A 21,008-nucleotide genomic window follows, 5' to 3' on the forward strand; every position below is an offset into this window, starting at 1 on the left:
GGGCAATTACTTTTCACATAGGGGTATTGGGTGTTGCATAACTTTGTTAATTAAATAAATCAAATAAGTGTACATTTTTTGTTGTTATTTATTCACTCAGGTTCCCTTTATCTAATATTAGGTTTTGGTTGAAGATCTGATAACATTCAGTATCAAAAATACGCAAAAATCTGAAAGGGGGAAAAAAAGAATTCACGGCACTACATACTGGAGACACATTACATTGTAGCTCCAATATACCCAAAGTAACTAAACACAGTACAGATCTGTCTATCACGTTCGTCGTAAAGAGGAGACCAAGGCGCAGCGTGAGTAGAGTTCCACATCATTTTAATAAATCGAAACTCACCAAAAACAAAACAAATAAAGAACAAAAGAAACGTGAAGCTACTGGTATGCACTCAGGCAACAAAAAATAGTCTGCCATACACATGCTGCCAACCATGCTGGCAAAAAGATGCCTCCACAAGTTGAAATCCATGTGGGTGGATTTAGCAAATTTCGATGCAATTATATGAAATATGAAGAGGAGAATTACATGTTGTGTTGATACAGTTGGACAGTTGGAGAAGGACACAGGAAAAGACTAGTCCATTCCAGTTTCAGTGCTACATCTCAAGTCAGGTTATTTATCTGTACTTTTATATTTCAGCTTGCTTGGTACAGAGCTAGAATAGTAGTCAACAAGTCAAAAGCAACACTTTGAAAGTAAAACACTAGAATGCTTTTATTTTCCAGCCTCCAATTGGCAGAGAAAGATTGGTTGCAGAGAGGCAGACATGTTATTAGTTCGATGTGTGGCTTCTTGCTGGACACTCTGCACAATTTGAAAGGTGTATGTTAACAGGGTGAGTCAATATAATTCTGAGTGCACACAACTAGTCACGCAAACGCCAATGCCCACTGGGAGACACATCTCGTCAAGTCCTCTCCAACACCTGAGTGCATAGAGTGTAACTTACAAGTGCTCTTTAACAAGAAGATATTGTATATTTCTAATACTTAATGTTACCACGGACCCATTAATTAACTTCTTAAGGCTAGGGAGCAGTATTCGGAAGTTCGGATGACTGACGTGCCCAAAGTAAACTGCCTGTTACTCAGGCCCAGAAGCTAGGATATGCATATAATTGGTAGCATTGAATAGAACACACTCTGAGGTTTCCACAACTGTTACAATAATGTATATGAGTATAATAGAACTGATATGGCAGGCAAAAACCCGAGGAGAATCCATCCAGAAATGTTTTTGTTGTTGAGGTCACCACCCATTCAAATGCTTGTTTATGGGATATTCAAAGGAATTCCTCCCATATTGCAGTTCCTACGGCTTCCACTAGATGTCAACAGTCTTTATGAAACCGTCAGAGGTCACCAAGCGCAACATAGCTTCAGCGTGTAAATCAGCTAGAAAGATGTGTCGGCATCGAGTAATTGTCTCTGGCCCCCTCCCAGTTAGGGGGAGTGATGAGCTCTACAGCAGAGTCTCACTACTCAATCCCTGGTTGAAAACTGTTTTCTGCCCCTCCCAAAAGATAGAATTTGTAGATAATTGGCCCTCTTTCTGGGACTCACCCACAAACAGGGCCAAGCCTGGCCTGTTGAGGAGTGACGGACTCCATCCTAGCTGGAGGGGTGCTCTCATCTTATCTACGAACATAGACTAACTCCCCTAGCTCCACAATGAAATAGGGTTAGCCAGCATGTCAGCTTAGTGGAGTCTGCCACTAGCACAGTCAGTGTAGTCAGCTCAGCTATCCCCATTGAGACCATGTCTGTGCCTCGAGCTAGGTTGGGCAAAACTAAACATGGCGGTGTTCGCCTTAGCAATCTCACTAGAATAAAGACCTCCTCCATTCCTGCCATTATTGAAAGAGATCGTGATACCTCACATCTCAAAATAGGGTAGGTGGGTAGGCAGAGGGAGTCTGGAAGGGCATCAAGGAATCTTTGGGTTGTCTGAGGATTTATAGCACGACTTTTGATGCTCCTTGGTTGGGGTCTGAGCAGATTTATTTGTTGCGATTGCAAACGTAATAAAATGATGGTCCGATAGTCCAGGATTTTGAGGAAAAATATATTAAGATCCACAACATTTATTCCATGGGACAAAACTAGTTCCAGAGTCTGACTGTGGTAGTGAGTAGATCCGGAGACATGTTGGACAAAACCCACTGAGTCGATGATGGCTCCAAAAGCCTTTTGGAGTGGGTCTGTGGACTTTTCCATGTGAATATTAAAGTCACCAAAAATGTGAATATTATCTGCTATGACTACAACGTCCGATAGGAATTCAGGGAACTCAGTCAGGAACGCTGTATATGGCCCAGGAGGCCTGTAAACAGTAGCTATAAAAAGTGATTGAGTAGGCTGCATAGATTTCTCAAAAGACAAAAACGTTGGGGATTTTTTTGTAAACTGAAATTTGCTATTGTAAATGTTAGCAACCTCCGCCTTTGGGGATGCGCGGGGGAGATGGTCACTAGTGTAACCAGGAGGTGAGGCCTCATTTAACACAGTAAATTCATCAGGCTTAACTTCTCTGCGCTACGGATCCCTTTTAGGGGATCATTTTCCTAAACAACCGCTGAATTGCAGGGCGCAAAATATTACTAAAAATATTTATAATCATGCAATCACAAGTGAAATATACCAAAACACAGCTTAGCTTGTTATTAATCCACCTATCGTGTCAGATTTTGAAAATATGCTTTACAGCGAAAGAAATCCAAGCTTTTGTGAGTGTATCAATCAATGCTTGAACAGTTAGCCCCAAATTAGCATGGTCACGAAAGTCAGAAAAGCAATAAAATTAATCGCTTACCTTTGATAATCTTCGGATGTTTTCACTCACGAGACTCCCAGTTACGCAATACATTTTCTTTTTGTTTGATAAATATTACTTTTATAACAAAAAAACGCCATTTGGGTTGCGCGTTATGTTCAGAAAACTACAGCCTCGTTCCGGTCCTGAAAGGCAGAAGAAAATTCCCAAACGTCTCAGATTCAAAAATATGACTAAAAATATTTATAATCATGCAATCACAAGTGAAATATACCAAAACACAGTTTAGCTTGTTGTTAATCCACCTATCGTGTCAGATTGTGAAAATATGCTTTGCAGCGAAAGCAATCCAAGCTTTTGTGAGTGTATCATTGAATGCTAGAACAGTTAGCCTTATATAAGCTTCGTTAGCTTGGTCACGAAAGTCAGAAAAGCAATAAAATGAATCGCTTACCTTTGATAATCTTCGGATGTTTGCACTCACAAGACTCCCAGTTACACAACAAATGTTATTTTTGTTCGATAAATATTACTTAGATAACAAAAAAACGCCATTTGGGTTGCGCGTTATGTTCAGAAAACCAAAGCCTCGTTCCGTTTGACAAAAATTCCAAAAAGTATACGTAATGGTCGTAGAAACATGTCAAATGTTTTTTATAATCAATCCTCAGGTTGTTTTTAACAAACATAATCGATAATATTTCCACCGGACCGTAACCTATTCAATAAGAGAGAAAAAGAAAATGGAGCGCTACCTTTCGCACGCAGGAACTAATCAGAGGACACCTGACTAGTTTTGAAAAATCTCGCTAATTTTCAAAATAAAAGCCTGAAACTATGTCTAAAGCCTGGTCACAGCCTGAGGAAGCCATTGGAAAAGGAATCTGGTTGATACCCTTTTAAATGGAAGAAAGACGGGCCAGGAAACACAGATTTAAAAAATAAAAAATCCCTTCCGGGTTAGATTTTCTCAGGTTTTTGCCTGCAGAATCAGTTTTGTTATACTCACAGACAATATTCAAGAGGTTAATTCTTACGGATGAATTCCCGTTAACGGGATCGATTTGACAACAGCCAGTGAAAGTGCAGGGCGCCAAATTCAAACAACAGAAATCTCATAATTAAAATTCCTCAAACATACAAGTATTATACACCATTTTAAAGGTAATCTTGTTGTTAATCCCACCACAGTGTCCGATTTCAAAAAAGCTTTAAGACAAATGCATACCATGCGATTATGTTAGGTCAGCACCTAGTCACAGAAAAACACCGCCATTTTTCCAGCCAAAGAGAGGAGTCACAAAAAGCAGAAAAAGAGATAAAATGAATCACTAACCTTTGATGATCTTCATCAGATGATACTCATAGGACTTTATGTTACATAATACATGTATGTTTTGTTCAATAAAGTTCATATTTATATCCAAAAATCTCAGTTAACATTATCGAAGAGCCCTCACTGCTGCTCGATCATCCTATTTTTCGAACCTAATTGAGGAAAATAAGAACAATCCGAAATGTATTTTTGATACTGTCGCAAAGCTAACTAAGAAGCAGCATTCCCCAATAGAGGATGGCTTTCACTTCAGCAGTAATAAATTCATGAACTTCTTTGAGGAAAATATCATGATCATTAGAAAGCAAATTATGGACTCCTCTTTAAATCTGCTTATTCCTCCAAAGCTCAGTTGTCCTGAGTCTGCACAACTCTGCCAGGACCTAGGATCAAGGGAGACACTCAAGTGTTTTAGTACTATATCTCTTGACACAATGATGAAAATAATCATGGCCTCTAAACTTTCAAGCTGCATACTGGACCCTATTCCAACTAATCTACTGAAAGAGCTGCTTCCTGTGCTTGGCCCTCCTATGTTGAACATAATAAACGGCACTCTATCCACCGGATGTGTATCAAACTCACTAAAAGTGGCAGTAATAAAGCCTCTCTTGAAAAAGCCAAACCTTGACCCAGACAATATAAAAAAAACTATCAGCCTATATCGAATATCCCATTACTCACAAACTTTTTAGAAAAAGCTGTTGCGCAGCAACTCACTGCCTTCCTGAAGACAAACAATGTATACGAAATGCTTCAGTCTGGTTTTAGACCCCATCATAGCACTGAGACTGCACTTGTGAAAGTGGTAAATTACCTTTTAATGGTGTCAGACCGAGGCTCTGCATCTGTCCTCGTGCTCCTAGACCTTAGTGCTGCTTTTGATACCATCGATCACCACATTCTTTTGGAGAGATTGGAAACCCAAATTGGTCTTCACAGACAAGTTCTGGCCTGGTTTAGATCTTATCTGTCGGAAAGATATCAGTTTGTCTCTGTGAATGGTGTGTTCTCTGACAAATCAACTGTAAATGTCGGTGTTCTTCAAGGTTCCGTTTTAGGACCACTATTGTTTTCACTATATATTTTACCTCTTGGGGATGTCATTCGAAAACATAATGTTAATTTTCACTGCTATGCGGATGACACACAGCTGTACCTTTCAATGAAACATGGTGAAGCCCCAAAATTGCCCTCGCTGGAAGCCTGTGTTTCAGACATAAGGAAATGGATGGCTGCAAACTTTCTACTTCCAAACTCGGACAAAACAGAGATGCTTGTTCTAGGTCCCAAGAAACAAATCTGACAATTAATTTTGATGGTTGTTCAGTCGTCTCAAATAAAACTGTGAAGGACCTCGGCGTTACTCTGGACCCTGCTCTCTCTTTTGACAAACATATCAAGATTGTTTCAAGGACAGCTTTTTTTCCATCTGCGTAACATTGCAAAGATCAGAAATTTTCTGTCCAAAACTGATGCAGAAAAATTTCTCTATGCTTTTGTTACTTCTAGGTTAGACTACTGCAATGCTCTACTTTCCGGCTACCCGGATAGAGCACTAAGAAACTTCAGTTAGTGCTAAATACGGCTGCTAGAATCCTAACTAGAACCAAAAAATGTGATCATATTACTCCAGTGCTAGCCTTCCTACACTTGGCTTCCTGTTAAGGCAAGGGCTGATTTCAAGGTTTTACTAATAACCTACAAAGCATTACATGGGCTTGCTCCTACCTATCTTTCTGATTTGGTCCTGCCGTACATACCTACACGTACGCTACGGTCACAATACGCAGGCCTCCTAATTGTCCCTAGAATTTCTAAGCAAACAGCTGGAGGCAGGGCTTTCTCCTATAGAGCTCAATTTTTATGGAATGGTCTGCCTACCCATGTGAGCGACGCAGACTCGGTCTCAACCTTTAAGTCTTTATTGAAGACTCATCTCTTCAGTAGGTCATATCACTGAGTGTAGTCTGGCCCAGGAGTGTGAAGGTGAACGGAAAGGCACTGGAGCAACGAACCGCCCTTGCTGTCTCTGCCTAGCCGGTTCCCCTCTCTCCACTGGGATTCTCTGCCTCTAACCCTATTACAGTGGCCGAGTCACTGGCTTACTGGTGCTCTTCCAAGCCGTCCCTAGGAGGGGTGTGTCACTTGAGTGGGTTGAGTCACTGACGTGGTCTTCCTGTCTGGGTTGGCGCCCTCCCTTGGGTTGTGCCGTGGCAGAGATCTTTGTGGGCTATACTCGGCCTTGTCTCAGGATGGTAAGTTGGTGGTTGAAGATATCCCTCTAGTGGTGTGGGGGTTGTGCTTTGGCAAAGTGGGTGGGGTTATATCCTGCCTGTTTGGCCCTGTCCGGGGGTATCATCGGATGGGGCCACAGTGTCTCTTGACACCTCCTGTCTCAGCCTCCAGTATTTATGCTGCAGTAGTGTATATGTCGGGGGGCTAGGGTCAGTCATTTATATCTGGAGTATTTCTCCAGTGTCCTGTGTGAATTTAAGTATAATCTCTCTAATTCTTTATTTCTCTCTTTTTTTCTTTCTCTCTCTCAGGGGACCTGAGCCCGAGGACCATGCCTCAGGACTACCTGGCATGATGACTCCTTGCTGTCCCCAGTCCACCTGCCCGTGCTGCTGCTCCAGTTTCAACTGTTCTGCCTGCGGCTATGGAACCCTGACCTGTTCACCGGACGTGCTACCTGTCCCAGACCTGCTGTTTTCAACTCTCTAGAGACAGCAGGAGCGGTAGAGGTACTCTCAATGATCGGCTATGAAAAGCCAACTGACATTTAGTCCTGAGGTGCTGACCTGTTGCACCCTCGGCAACTGCTGTGATTATTATTATTTGAACATGCTGGTCATTTATCAACATTTGAACATCTTGGCCATGTTCTGTTATAATCTCCAACCGGCACAGCCAAAAGAGGACTGGCCACCCCTCATAGCCTGGTTCCTCTCTAGGTTTCTTCCTGGGTTTTTGCCTTTCTAGGGAGTTTTTCCTAGCCACTGTGCTTCTACACCTAAATTGCTTGCTGTTTGGGGTTTTAGGCTGGGTTTCTGTACAGCACTTTGAGATATCAGCTGATGTAAGAAGGGCTATATAAATACATTTGATTTGATTTTGATTTTGATTTGATCTTTAGAAAGAGTTTCAGGCTTGTTTTTTGAAAAATTTGTTAGTAATTGTAGTTTTTCAAGGTGGCTCTCATTTTTGACTGAAGTCTTGTGGTGCTTGTGGATGAGGGCGTGCACTTCGTTATTTATCTCCGGTATTGAACATACTATATTCCGTCTTAACTTCTTATGGCTGCAATTCCAGGAAATGGGATCGATATGACAACAGCCAGTGAAAGTGCAGGGCGCCAAATTCAAACAAAAGAAATCTCATAATTAAAATTCCTCAAACATACATGTGTCTTATACCATTTTAAAGGTAATCTTGTTGTTAATCCCACCAAAGTGTCCAATTTCAAATAGGCTTTTCAGCGAAAGCACCACAAACGATTATGTTAGGTCACCACTAACTCACAGAAGAATTCAGCCATTTTTCCAGCCAAAGAGAGGAGTCACAAAAAACACAAAGAGATAAAATTAATCACTAACCTTTGATGATCTTCATCAGATGACACTCATAGGACTTCATATTACACAATACATATATGTCTTGTTCGATTAAGATCATATTTATATCAAAAAACCTCCGTTTACATTGGCGCTATGTTCAGAAATGCTTCCAAAATATCCGGAGAAATTTCAGAGAGCCACGTCAAATAACAGAAATACTCATCAACTTTGATGAAAGATACATGTCTTACATAGAATTAAAGATACACTTGTTCTTAATGCAACCGCTGTGTCAAATTTCAAAAAGCTTTACAGCAAAACACAATATTCAATAATCTGAAAACAGCGTTCAGCCACAAAAGCAAGCCATACAGTTACCCGCCCAAATTGTGCAGTCAACAAAACTCATAAAAAGCATTATAAATCTTCACTTACCTTTGCTGATCTTTGTTGGAATGCACTCCCAGGACTCCCACAAGAAATGTTCGTTTTTTTCGGTAATGTCCATCATTTATGTCCAAATAGCTATTTTTGTTAGGTGTTTGGTATACAAATCCAACGTCACCGAAGCACGTTCACTAAAACCTGACAAAATGTAAAAAAGTTCCGTAACAGTCCGTAGAAACATGTCAAATGATGTATTGAATCAATCTTTAGAATGTTTTTAACAAAAATCTTGAATAACGTTCCAACCGGAGAATTACAGTGACTTCAGATGAGCGATGGAACGGAGTTCCCCCTCATGTGAACGCGCATGGTCAAAGAATGGTCACCTCGTGGCAGACCTGACTAATTCTCCTCTCATCCGCCACCCCTTCACAGTAGAGTCATCAGACACAGTTCTACAGACTGTTGACATCTAGTGGAAGCCATAGGAAGTGAAAACTCATCCATATCTCGCTGTGATTTGAATAGGAGCTTGGTTGAACTTCTACCAGCCTCAGAGTTTCCACTTCCTGTTTGGATTTTTTCTCAGGTTTTTGCCTGCCATATGAGTTCTGTTATACTCACAGACATAATTCAAACAGGTTTAGAAACTTCAGAGTGTTTTCTATCCAATACTAATAATAATATGCATATATTAGGAACTATGACTGAGGAGCAGGCCGTTTACTCTGGGCACCTCTGTGCACCTTTCATCCAAGCTACTCAATACTGCCCCTGCAGCCAGAAGAAGTTAAATTGTATTATTTATTTACATATTAGGGTACCTGAGGGTGATTAGAAACGTTGTTTGACTTGTTTGGACAAAGTTTATTGGTAACTTTTGGGATTCCTTTATATGCTGAATGTTGAATGAGTGGAACGGGTGGATTACTGAATCAAACGCGCCAACTAAACTGACGTTTTTGGGATATAATGAAGGACCTTATCGAACAAAACAACCATTTGTTGTGTAGCTGGGACCCTTGGGATTGCAAACAGAGGAAGATCTTCAAAGATACGTGATTTATTTTATCGCTATTTCTTACTTTTATGACGCCTCTGCTGGTTTGGAAAATGTTTTTAATGCTTTTGTATGCGGGGCGCTGTCCTTAGATAATCGCATGGTATGCTTTCGCCGTAAAGCCTTTTTGAAATCTGACAAAGGGGTTGGATTAACAAGAAGTTAAGCTTTTAAATGATGTATGACGCTTGTATTTTCATGAATGTTTAATATTACGATTTTTGTATTTTGTATTTCGTGCTCTGCAATTTCACTGGATATTGTCGAGGTGGGTCACTAGCGCCCCACCTAGCCCAAAGAGGACCATGGGAATTAGCTGGTAGTACTGTATCACCCCATAAGTGATATTGTTCCAATAAAGACGCACCTCTTATTCAGCCTTCCGAAAAGTTACACATCATGAAAGTAAAATCAACATACACATTAACAGTGTGGCGGCAGCAGCCACTGCAATGGGAGATATTTGTAAAGCTCTGGATTCCATGGCCATCCCCTTAAACAGTATGATTTACAGTCTTAAATAAAGCAGAGGCGACCTTTCATCAGATTTAGCTAGACAATATTTTGCTTGGGTGTCCAGCATTAATGTGGATTAGCATGACAGATGGGAGACATGCTGCAAAATCAATACCTCTGTCAACTCAACAAAGTCCCTCTCCAACAGAGAGGAAAAACAAACAAACAATGGCTGAACTGATTCTGACTGGTGGGCTAAAATATATGTCTCCCCGAACTGAGTCTGACTGGTGGGCTAAAATGCAGTAGATGACTCTCTCTCGTCTCTCGTGTCAATCAAAAGTAGTCAGCAGTCTGAAAACAACAATTATTGGTATCAAACCTGGCAGACAGAGTATTGAAAACCGTATGTTTCAAGTTCAACTGCAATATTCTGAATCACAAAAAAAGATCAATCAATTGTAATGAAAGTTATGTAAAAAGGGTGATGTACTTTCTCTGTTAAGCAGAATGCCTGTGCTCTGCTCAGCTCTGCTTTGTTAGCAGTGAGAGCTGTCAGTATGAGAAGTATAGCGCTACACCACACAAGCTCTATATTTAACTAATTTCAATGGCTAGAACACCAGACTAGCTTTGCCAGTAGTTGGAGTTGTCAGTCTATGAAATACTGGACATACAGGTACGACACAAGATCTGTATTTGACTTAATTAATTCTGTAAAACACAGACAAGCCAGATTACCTCTGTGTTATTTAGTATTAGCTCAATTGTTGATTTAAAGGTCTGGAACAGACAGAAACGCAATGTGGAAGAGAACCGGGGAACTGGACATATATTTTTTAAATTTTTATTTAACTAGGCAAATTCTTATTTACAATGACGGCCTACCCCAGCCAAACCCTAACCTGGACGACGCTGGGCCAATTGTGCACCGCCCTATGGGACTCCCAATCACGGCCAGTTGTGATACAGCTTGGAATTGAACCAGGGTCTGTAGTGACACCTCTAGCACTGAGTTTTATATATTTTTATTTTATAATTTTTTAAAACCTTTATTGCAGTACCTTATACCGCTGCGTAACTCAGGAGCCCAAATAGAGCTAGCACGGTGTGGTGTTTAACCAGACAGAATCCAGGGGGAATGCAGACGTTTGGAAATGTCAAGTTGCTGACATCAATAACAATGCAATGCACAGATTCGCCTGAACCTTATGCAACAGAGACGTGATGCCATTTTCATTCATGGTTTTCTGGAGCAATCTCCTACGCAGACTGTTTAGGCAAACAGACACTAAGGTGTATTATAGAGCACTGAGACAACAGTAGGAACCTGCAACCCTCAGGATAACTGTGGTGGATTGGGTGTCCTTAACCTGTTTGTCTGACAATGAGACCCTATCTGAGTCTGACTTTGTTCCACTGATTGTTTTTCCCTACAAATTGACTCCTTTACAAGTACAGTATGGCACTCTCGGGAATGTGACGGGTTTTCTCCGAAAATCTACCTAACAGGTATTGATGACACTGTGTATACCTAAACACCACAAACAATTACTCATTATGCACCTGTGTTACTGTCGTTATTTCCATAATCATTAGTGCTACTTTGGGGAATTAAACAATGGCCTTTATTACTAAACTAATGATTGGTTTAATCATGCCACGATTTACAGACTCAAGTTTATGTATCTAACTCATTATGTGTGAATGAAAAGGTCAGTGGAATTCAGTGTCACCTACAGATATAGGATCTTAATTTGAATTATATTGTCACAGCAAAATAATTCTGCAGAAACAGGATTTTTATGTTTAGTCCATAATCTTGCTTGAGTGAAGGTTAAGCCATTGCCTGGCTAAAAGTAGGCTACATGAAAAGTGCAATACTGTTAATATAAGTGTGTTAGTATGGATTTTCAGTGAATTTATGTAAATCACTAAGCTCATCTGCATTTCCTGTGGTACAGGAAAACCATCAGCAACAAAAGAGTGATCAAATTAAGATCCTACATCTGTACTACAACATGGCATCTAAGATAAGAACATTCCAACCAAGATTTTAACCATAGGTTTCCCACATGGTGGCGGTATGAACGTTTTGACAGAAAGCTCTGCTGTCTCTTCTGCCCCTGAGAAGGTAATTATCATCCTACAGAAGCTCCTATGCATCCATTTGACTTAAATTCACATGAAAGCCAGGTGAGACGGAAGGGACAGACTACTGAAAATTTGGTGAGGCCTGTGTGACCCAGATACAAAGGAACTCAGACAGACACAGTAATGTTCTTTCAGGACTTCATCAGAAAACCTCACAGTTAACTCTACTGAGAACCAGGACACAAATGTTGAGATGCACACATACAGTTGAAGTCGGAAGTTTACATACACCTTAGCCAAATACATTTAAACTCAGTTTTTCACAATTCCTGACATTTAATCCCAGTAAAAATTCCCTGTCTTAGGTCAGTTAGGATCACCACTTTATTTTAAGAATGTGAAATGTCAGAATAATAGTAGAGAGAATTATTTATTTCAGCTTTAATTTCTTTCATCACATTGCCAGTGGGTCAGAAGGTTACATGCACTCAATTAGTATTTGGTAGCATTGCCTTTAAATTGATTAACTTGGGTCAAACATTGTGGGTAGCTTTCCACAAGCTTCCCACAATAAGTTGGGTGAATTTTGGCCCATTTCTCCTTACAGAGCTCGTGTAACTGAGTCAGGTTTGTAGGCCTCCTTGCTTGTACACGCTTTTTCAATTCTGCCCACACATTTTCTAAGGGATTGAGGTCAGGGCTTTGTGATGGCCACTCCAATACCTCGACTTTGTTGTACTTTAGCCTTTTTGCCACAACTTTGAAAGTATGCTTGGGGTCATTGCTCATTTAGAATAGCCATTTGCTACTAAGTTTTAACTTCCTGACTGATGTCTTGATGTTGCTTCAATATATCCACATAATTGTCCTTCCTCATGATGCCATCTATTTTGTGAAGTACACCAGTCCCAGCAAAGCAACGCACCCCCACAACATGATGCTGCCGCCCCCGTGTTTCACGGTTGGGATGGTGTTATTTGGCATGCAAGCCTCCCCCTTTATCCTCCAAACATAACGCTGGTCATTATGGCCAAACAGTTATATTTTTGTTTCATCGGACCAGAGGACGTTTCTCCAAAAAGTACCATATTTGTCCCCATGTGCAGTTACAAACCGTAGTCTGGCTTTTTTATGGCGGTTTTGGAGCAGTGGCTTCTTCCTTGCTGAGCGGCCTTTCAGGTTATGTTGATATAGGATTCGTTCCACCGTGGATATAGATACTTTTGTACCTGTTTCCTCCAGTATCTTCACAAGGTCCTTTCTGTTGTTCTGGGATTGATTTGCACTTTTCGCACCAAAGTACGTTCATCTCTAGGAGACAGAACGCGTCTCCTTCCTGAGCGGTATGATGGCTGCGTGGTCCCATGGTGTTTAAACTTGCGTACTATTGTTTGTACAGGTGAACGTGGTACCTTCAGGCATTTGGAAATTGCTTCCAAGGATGAACCGGATTTGTGGAGGTCTATAATTTTTTTCTGAGGTCTTGGCTGATTTCTTTAGATTTTTTTCAAGCAAAGAGGCACTGAGTTTGAAGGTAGGCCTTGAAATACATCCACAGGTACACCTCCAATTGACTCAAATCATGCCAATTAGCCTATCAGAAGCTTCTAAAGCCATGACATCATTTTCTGGAGTTTTCCAAGCTGTTTAAAGGCACAGTCAACTTAGTGTATGTAAACGTCTGACCCACTGAAATTGTGATACAGTGAATTATAAGTGAAATAATCTGTCTGTAAACAATTGTTGGAATAATGACTTGTGTTATGCACAAAGTAGATGTCCTAACACGAATTGCCAAAACTTTAGTTTGTTTACAAGAAATTTGTGGAGCGGTTGAAAACGAGTTTTAATGATTCCAACCTAAGTGTATGTAAACTTCCAACTTCAACTGTACATACAGCAGGCCAAACCTTAATAATACTGTAAAAATACTGGTGAAAAGGGTTTACGGTTATCTTATGACGTTACCCTTTCAGTGGACAATTGGCTCTGTCCGTCTTCTCACAGACACATGCATTGTCTTTATGAATCCATTGTGTATTGTTTTGAGTCAAACCAAGTCTTCACCAACAATATGCAACACCTTGAATAATTCCCACAAAATATGTGCACGTTTTAGACTGGGCACGGCATACCTCAACTGACTGGCAAGTTGACGAACACAGTTTCATGACTAATTTTACATTTGAAATAACATTTTGTTTGCCGACAGACATTCTGGTGATGCATTACAGACAAACTGCGTCAGCTACCTTTTCTGACAACCAACCAAAGGGACAACAATAAGTCTAAGACCAGTAGGGTAAAGTACTTAAGTAAAAATACTTGAAAGTACTACTAAAGTCATTTTTGGGGGTATCTGTACAGTACTTAACTTTACTATTTATGTTTTTGACTACTTTTACTTTTACCTCACTACATTCCTAAAGAAAATACTTTACTTCTTAATCCATACATTTTCCCTGACACCCAAAAGTACTCGTTACATTTTGAATGCTTAGCAGGACAGGAAAATGATCCAATTCATGCACTTATCATGTCACGCCCTGGCCTTAGTATTATTTGTTTTCTTTATTATTTTAGTTAGGTCAGGGTGTGACATGGGGTATGTGTGTGTTTGGGGGTATTTATATGGTAGAGGGGGTGTTGGTGGTAGTGTATGGGTTTGTGTTGAGTGTATGTATCTAGCTGTGTCTATGGGTGTGTAGTTTTCTAGGAAAGTCTATGGTTGCCTGAATGGGTTCTCAATTAGAGACAGCTGGTTTCGGTTGTCTCTAATTGGGAACCATATTTAAGGCTGCCATAGGCTTTAGCTGTTTGTGGGTCATTGTATATGTATATGTCGACGTAAGTAGTTTGTGTGTGCACTTGCGTTTGAAGTTTCGTTAGTTTGAATAAGTGTTTCGTGTTCATCTTCGTAGTTGTAAATAAAGATGTATTCATATCGTGTTGCGCCTTGGTCCTCTCATTCATGTCAACACGATCGTGACATATCAAGAGAAAATCCCTGGTCATCCCTACTGCCTCTGATCTGACGGACTCGCTAAACACGTGCTTCATTTGTAAATGATGTCTGAGTGTTGGAGCATGCCCCTGGCTATCCGTAAAATAAAAAATACAAGAAAATGGTGCCGCCTGGTTTGTTTAATATAAGGAATTTGAAATGATTTATACTTTTACATTTGATACTTAAGTATATTTAAAACCAAATACTTTTATTCAAGTAGTACTTTTCTGGTTGACTTTCATTTTTACTTGAGTCATTTTCTATTAAGGTACTTTTTTCACCACTGTCCAAATGACAGAGATGAACCAATCCATCCTGATCAGCAAGGGGAATAATCTAGACTTGGACCTTGATGTTATCCAACACCCTGTTTATTGGCACATTCTCTCCCTGTAATGATATCAGGGAAGGAAGAGCTGATTTAAAACTAATTGCTCCTACTTCTATTCCATTTCACAGCCTGAATCTTTCCTCTAAGTTCTCCCCCCGAGGACTGGCAGATAAAATAGAGCATGTTGATGGTGATGGGAACCGGATTTGATGTTGCCCTTGATATACTAAACAGTTCTTTGTGCTTAGCATAATTGGGCCGCTTGGTTCTCAAACCAAACTTTGGAATTCCCACCTTACAAGGGTAAGTGAAACTCTTTTTACTCCATTCTACCATGCATTGGCGTTTTGATGAAGCATGTCCAACGGGTGTGTTATGCTGTGAATTGAGTTTTCACGGAGTAACTGGTGTCATTTGAAATAATGAGAGAGAGAGAGAGACAGACAGACAGAGATTTCCATAGCCAGGTGACAGGTCTCAAATTTGAGATTAATTAAACACTTGGGAATGAGAGATTTCCATTCAGCATTTGTATTTATTATGGACCTTCCTGGGGTCAGCAAAATTAAGGCAGTTTATACAATTTTAAAAACATTACAATATTTTCACAGATTTCACAACACACTGTGTACCTTCAGGCCCCTACTCCACCACTACCACATATCTACAGTAGTAAAACTGTGTGTGTGTGTGTGTGTGTGTGTGTGTGTGTGTGTGTGTGTATGTGTGTGTGCGTGTGCCAATGTTTGTGTTGCTTCACAGTCCCCGCTGTTCCATAAGGTGTTTTTTTATCTACGTGTTTGAGAGTGTGTTGGAAGCAGACGATACACCCATAGTCTGTTCTGGACATGGGGACTGTGAAGAGACCTCGTGGCATGTCTTGTGGGGTATGCATGGGTGTCCGAGCTGTGTGCCAGTAGTTTAAACAGACAGCTCGGTGCATTCAACATGTCAATACCTCTCAGAAATAAAAGTAGTGATGAAGTCAATCTCTCCTCCACTTTCAGCCAGGAGAGATTGACATGCATATTATTAATATTAGCTCTCTGCGTACATCCAAGGGCCAGCCATACCACCCTGTTCTGAGCCAAGTATTGAGCCGTGATGTATTGAAAAATATATTTGAGGAAAAATGCTTTTAAAAGCAATCTGAATCCTGGAAAAATGATCCCTGATACCTAAAATTCTCCTCCTAAATCTAAACACAACAATTGCCAAGGTATGGCTGCTATAATTCGGCGACCGGACCGAATTCAATTGAAATATGAGTTATAGATTTGTCATTCTCATTGAAAGCAAGTCTAAGAAGCGGTAGATATTTTCTATGTGCTCTATTTCTATGCTTCCCGTTAAGTTTAGTCTTTGCGTCTTTTACTTTCGGTTCTGTACACCAGCTTCAAACAGCAAAAAAATACAATATTTTTGGTTATGGAAAATACATTTCACAGGGGTTTAGATAGTACAATGATTCTCTACACAATGACTGCTTGTTGTCACAAACAGAAATTAGGCGTACTATTAGAACTTTAGCATACAGAAAATGGTGGATGGTTTTCTGCATATTGCACCGTTAAGAAAAAATATACAGATGTCAGACCTTAACTTGATCAGTCTTTTGTCGGGGAGAATTTTCCAGATTTTTTATTCTTTCCTTTTTCCATTATTATGCAGAAATACAGCCTACACTTCTTCTAAATTATATAATTTCTAGACAGACAGACATACACTATTTCCCAGGATGGGAGATCTCAAATGGCTAGTGGTACAATCTGCCAGCTGAGAGAATGATCCTTTGAAAAGGACAAACATCACAATATGACAATCTTGGATGAACATTAGAAGGTACTGTGTTATTTGGTATTTACCCTAGAGAGTCTTAGGAGGCTTAATCAGCCAATAATGAAGAAACCCATGCCACATATATTTAGATCCATCCCACAGATAGCAATGCAGCTGTTGATATTAAATGGAGAGAGAGGAAACATGAAATGAGGTACACATCAAAAATATTGAGACCATGTTACAGTAAAACACTTTGAATGAATCTTGTATTCTTCCATTCCATTCTCCCAGTGGAGCCTCGAAAAGGAACCTCATAGAAATGGAAATACAAAACTATGACAACCAACCATGGCATTCTGTATGAATCACGTGAATCATATAAATTCATATATATTTATGGCAGTCTAAATGTGCCAGATAGATTGCGCCAGTTTGGCACAACATTCATTTAAATTACTGGCAGCGTAAAGGAGCCAGTGATATTGTGCAGGTCTGGCACGGCAGCTCAATAGCTTTCCCTGGCTGATACTGTATAAATGACCAGTGGTAATGTAATGAGTGTCAAGGACTTAAGTTCAGTGATGGCACCCAGAAAGGGGGACCTCGAAATTAGAAATCACTGGACTGCAGCCAATCTTATCACAATATCTATTTAGACTCCCATTGCTCTGAGCAGAGTAGGAAAACACTGTTGCTCCTTTAGGACCGAATTTGAATAGCATCTATTAAAGAAACAGTTTCTCAGACTGGTTTGCCAGATTGGGTTGGTGCTTGTCTTTAAAAGAGAGAGAGACAGAAAGAAAGAGAAAGAGAGAGTGCGAGAGAAAAAAGAGAGCGAGAAATAGAGTGAGAGAGCACTCCATACCAAAAATGATGAAATCTCACTCAAATGCATAACAGCAGGAGAATGTCCCCAGCCTCAGACAATGATAACAGAATAATGCATTATGCAATGAAACCAATGGTCAAATAAAGCTGTAAGTAACCCAGTGGTCGTGCCTTTGGTTTTCGTTAAATCATAGGATAAACCAAACTGATGTCACATCTCTGATTGAAACCAGTCACAATAATCATGTTAGTACTATAACACCATGCAACAGACGGTATGCCTTTGTCAAATCATATTGAATTGGTTTGACATACACTAGTTGTTATTCATGTGAATTAACTCTCTTGGTGCTGATGTCATTACAACAGGATGTTGCCATGTGCAACCTCAGGGGAGTATGATACCTGTTGGGATTGTTTTTTTCTTCAGACTGTAACACTTTCTAATTACATTTCAGGCATGGAGATGAGAAACCTACAATATGTGAATATCCTGGTATAGTGTTAATAACATGTGTATTAGGCTCTCTGGATGGTGTGGAGTATATGACAACACAACAAGGAGAATGTAGAAGAGAACATAGAAAGGAGACTTCTCCTCTGCTCCAGGTGCTTTATGTGGAAATTAGAAACAAGCTATACAGTAGATATGCCAATCATGACAAAGTGGCTGAATACAACATTGGTAGTTTCCACACCTTTTAAAGAAAGATACTCATTTATTTGTGGAATTTCCGACATGTGAAGAGATCTGCAGAACATCTGTCATTCTTGTAAAAGTACAATTCACAATTTTAGTTAGCGTGACGCAACAACAGAAATCTCTGAGGCGTCATGCGAATCCAAATAAGTGAAGGTGCTCAACAAAAATAACTGGTGTGACAATCCTGAAGTACCAGCCCACTGCAAGCCTTGTTCTATTCCATGCTTTGGTATGTGAGATGTCACTGAAAAACACAGCCAGGTTATTTTTGACCGCAATCCGTCTTTACATTTCTGAATACATCAGGTATAAAATATACTTGACATCCCATTTCTTGGTGTCTGAAAATACTTACAGTAGCATTAAGAATGCAGTGTTTAGATACGCTAATTAAACATTACGTCTGATTTATCATACATATAATGCTTGTTTCAAATTAAAAAGCAACGCTGAGATGCTGACTAATGAGTGATGGGTGGGTTGTTCTCCGTTTGTCTGAAATGAGCCTGACTTCCCCTCAGCTAAATGGTGTTCAGCATTACCAAGCAGGTCCCAGCCAGCACTGAGCTGTTTGCTTTGATGGTGCCAGGACCAGCTGATTAAAACAGAGAGTAGGTTGGTAATTGCTGAAATTAGTGAGAGTGAAGCCCCACGTGGTGCAGCAGTCCCCCCCCCCCCACCACCACCTGCATTGTCCCTGCCCTTTGTTCCCAGTTGATTTATCCTTCAAACTGTCCACTGTAGGGTCAGATGAAAGGTGGTCCGATGTTGAGCTTCGGTGGGAAGACGGAGTCGTTTTCATCTTTTGCATTGCTTTGACAGCATTGTTAACCATCCTTCCCTATCACAGCTATTTTACAGTGGAAGCTACTGTACGGTACACTCTGTCCCCCTTACATTATCTCTCTAACAAAGGTGCCATTATTAGCACATGTCAAAGGAGAGATAAAATTGAAATATAATTGAATTTGGTCCAGACTCCTGTGAGGATTATGATTATTAGCAAAGCCATTCTGTAGCAGAGAAGGAATAGTACTGTCATACAGCACAAAGTATTTGCTCTCTAGTTCCACATGTTAGGTGTTCCAATCTGATTAGATCCAAATGAGCGAAATATTGAATATGTACACAGATAATGTATCAAAAGGATCTGAAAAAAAGATGCAGCAGCTTGATCATCAAATATTTTTTTATTTTTTTAATTGCTGCTCTACAAAAATGAAATATTCCCTAGAAAATATCAACTAGATCCACAGTAAACACTTGACCATCCATTATTTAACCTCACAGACTGTTTACAGCAACAATCTGAGAAATTAGACAAGGTCAACGTTTCTCGTACATTACCTAGAGAACCCAGGCTCCACACCAAATTCAATCCCCTGAGGTGTATTCACTAAATGGGAGAAACATCAACAATGTTTTAACTTCTTATGGCTGCAGGGGCAGTATTGAGTAGCTTGGATGAAAGGTGCACAGAGGTGCCCAGAGTAAACAGCCTGCTCCTCAGTCATAGTTGCTAATATATGCATATTATTATTAGTATTGGATAGAAAACACTCTGGAGTTTCTAAAACTGTTTGAATTATGTCTGTGAGTATAACAGAACTCATATGGCAGGCAAAAACCTGAGAACAAATCCAATCAGGAAGTGGAAATTCTGAGGCTGGTCGATTTTCAACCAAGATCCTATTGAAATCACAGCGAGATATGGATGAGTTTTCACTTCCTACGGCTTCCACTAGATGTCAACAGTCTGTAGAACCTTGTCTGATGCCTCTACTGTGAAGGAGGGCCGAATGAGAGGGGAATTAGTCAGGTCTGCCATGACCTGACCATGCTTTCACCATGCGCGTTCACATGAGAGGGAGCTCTGTTCCATCGCTCATCTGAAGTCAATGTAATTCTCGTTATTCAAGATTTATGTTAAAAACATTCTAAAGATTGATTCAATATGACATGTTTCTACGGACTGTTACGGAACTTTTGGACATTTCGTCAGCTTTTAGTGAACGCGCTTCCTGATGTTGGATTTGTTTACCAAACACGCTAACGAAAATAGCTATTTGGACATAAATGATGGACATTACCGAACCAAACTAACATTTCTTGTGGAAGTGGGAGTCCTGGGAGTGCATTCCGACGAAGATCAGCAAAGGTAAGTGAAGATTTATAATGCTTTTTATGAGTTTTGTTGACTGCATAATATGGCTTGCTTTTGTGGCTGAACGCTGTTTTCAGATGATTGAATATTGTGTTTTCCTGTAAAGCTTTTTGAAATCTGACACAGCGGTTGCATTAAGAACAAGTGTATCTTTAATTCTATGTAAAACATGTATCTTTCATCAAAGTTTATGATGAGTATTTCTGTTATTTGACGTGGCTCTCTGAAATTTCTCTGGATATTTTGGGGGCATTTCTGAACATGGCGCCAATGTAAACGGAGGTTTTTGGATATAAATATGAACTTAATCGAACAAGACATATATGTATTGTGTAACATGAAGTCCTATGAGTGTCATCTGATGAAGATCATCAAAGGTTAGTGATTCATTTTATCTCTATTTGTGATTTTTGTGACTCCTCTCTTTGGCTGGAAAAATGACAGAATTTTTCTGTGAGTTGGTGGTGACCTAACATAATCGTTTGTGGTGCTTTCGCTGAAAAGCCTATTTGAAA

At 40.0% G+C, this 21,008-nt stretch overlaps 1 protein-coding gene across 2 annotated transcripts in view; it reads right to left on the bottom strand.

Annotated features, from left to right (window-relative positions):
- The window catches only part of LOC129834678 (carbohydrate sulfotransferase 8-like), a 223,781-nt gene that overhangs the window by 179,722 nt on the left and 23,051 nt on the right, over positions 1-21,008 (bottom strand). The window lies entirely within an intron of this gene.

This window comes from Salvelinus fontinalis, chromosome 35 (assembly GCF_029448725.1).
Source record: "Salvelinus fontinalis isolate EN_2023a chromosome 35, ASM2944872v1, whole genome shotgun sequence".
NCBI classification, from domain to species: domain Eukaryota; kingdom Metazoa; phylum Chordata; class Actinopteri; order Salmoniformes; family Salmonidae; genus Salvelinus; species Salvelinus fontinalis.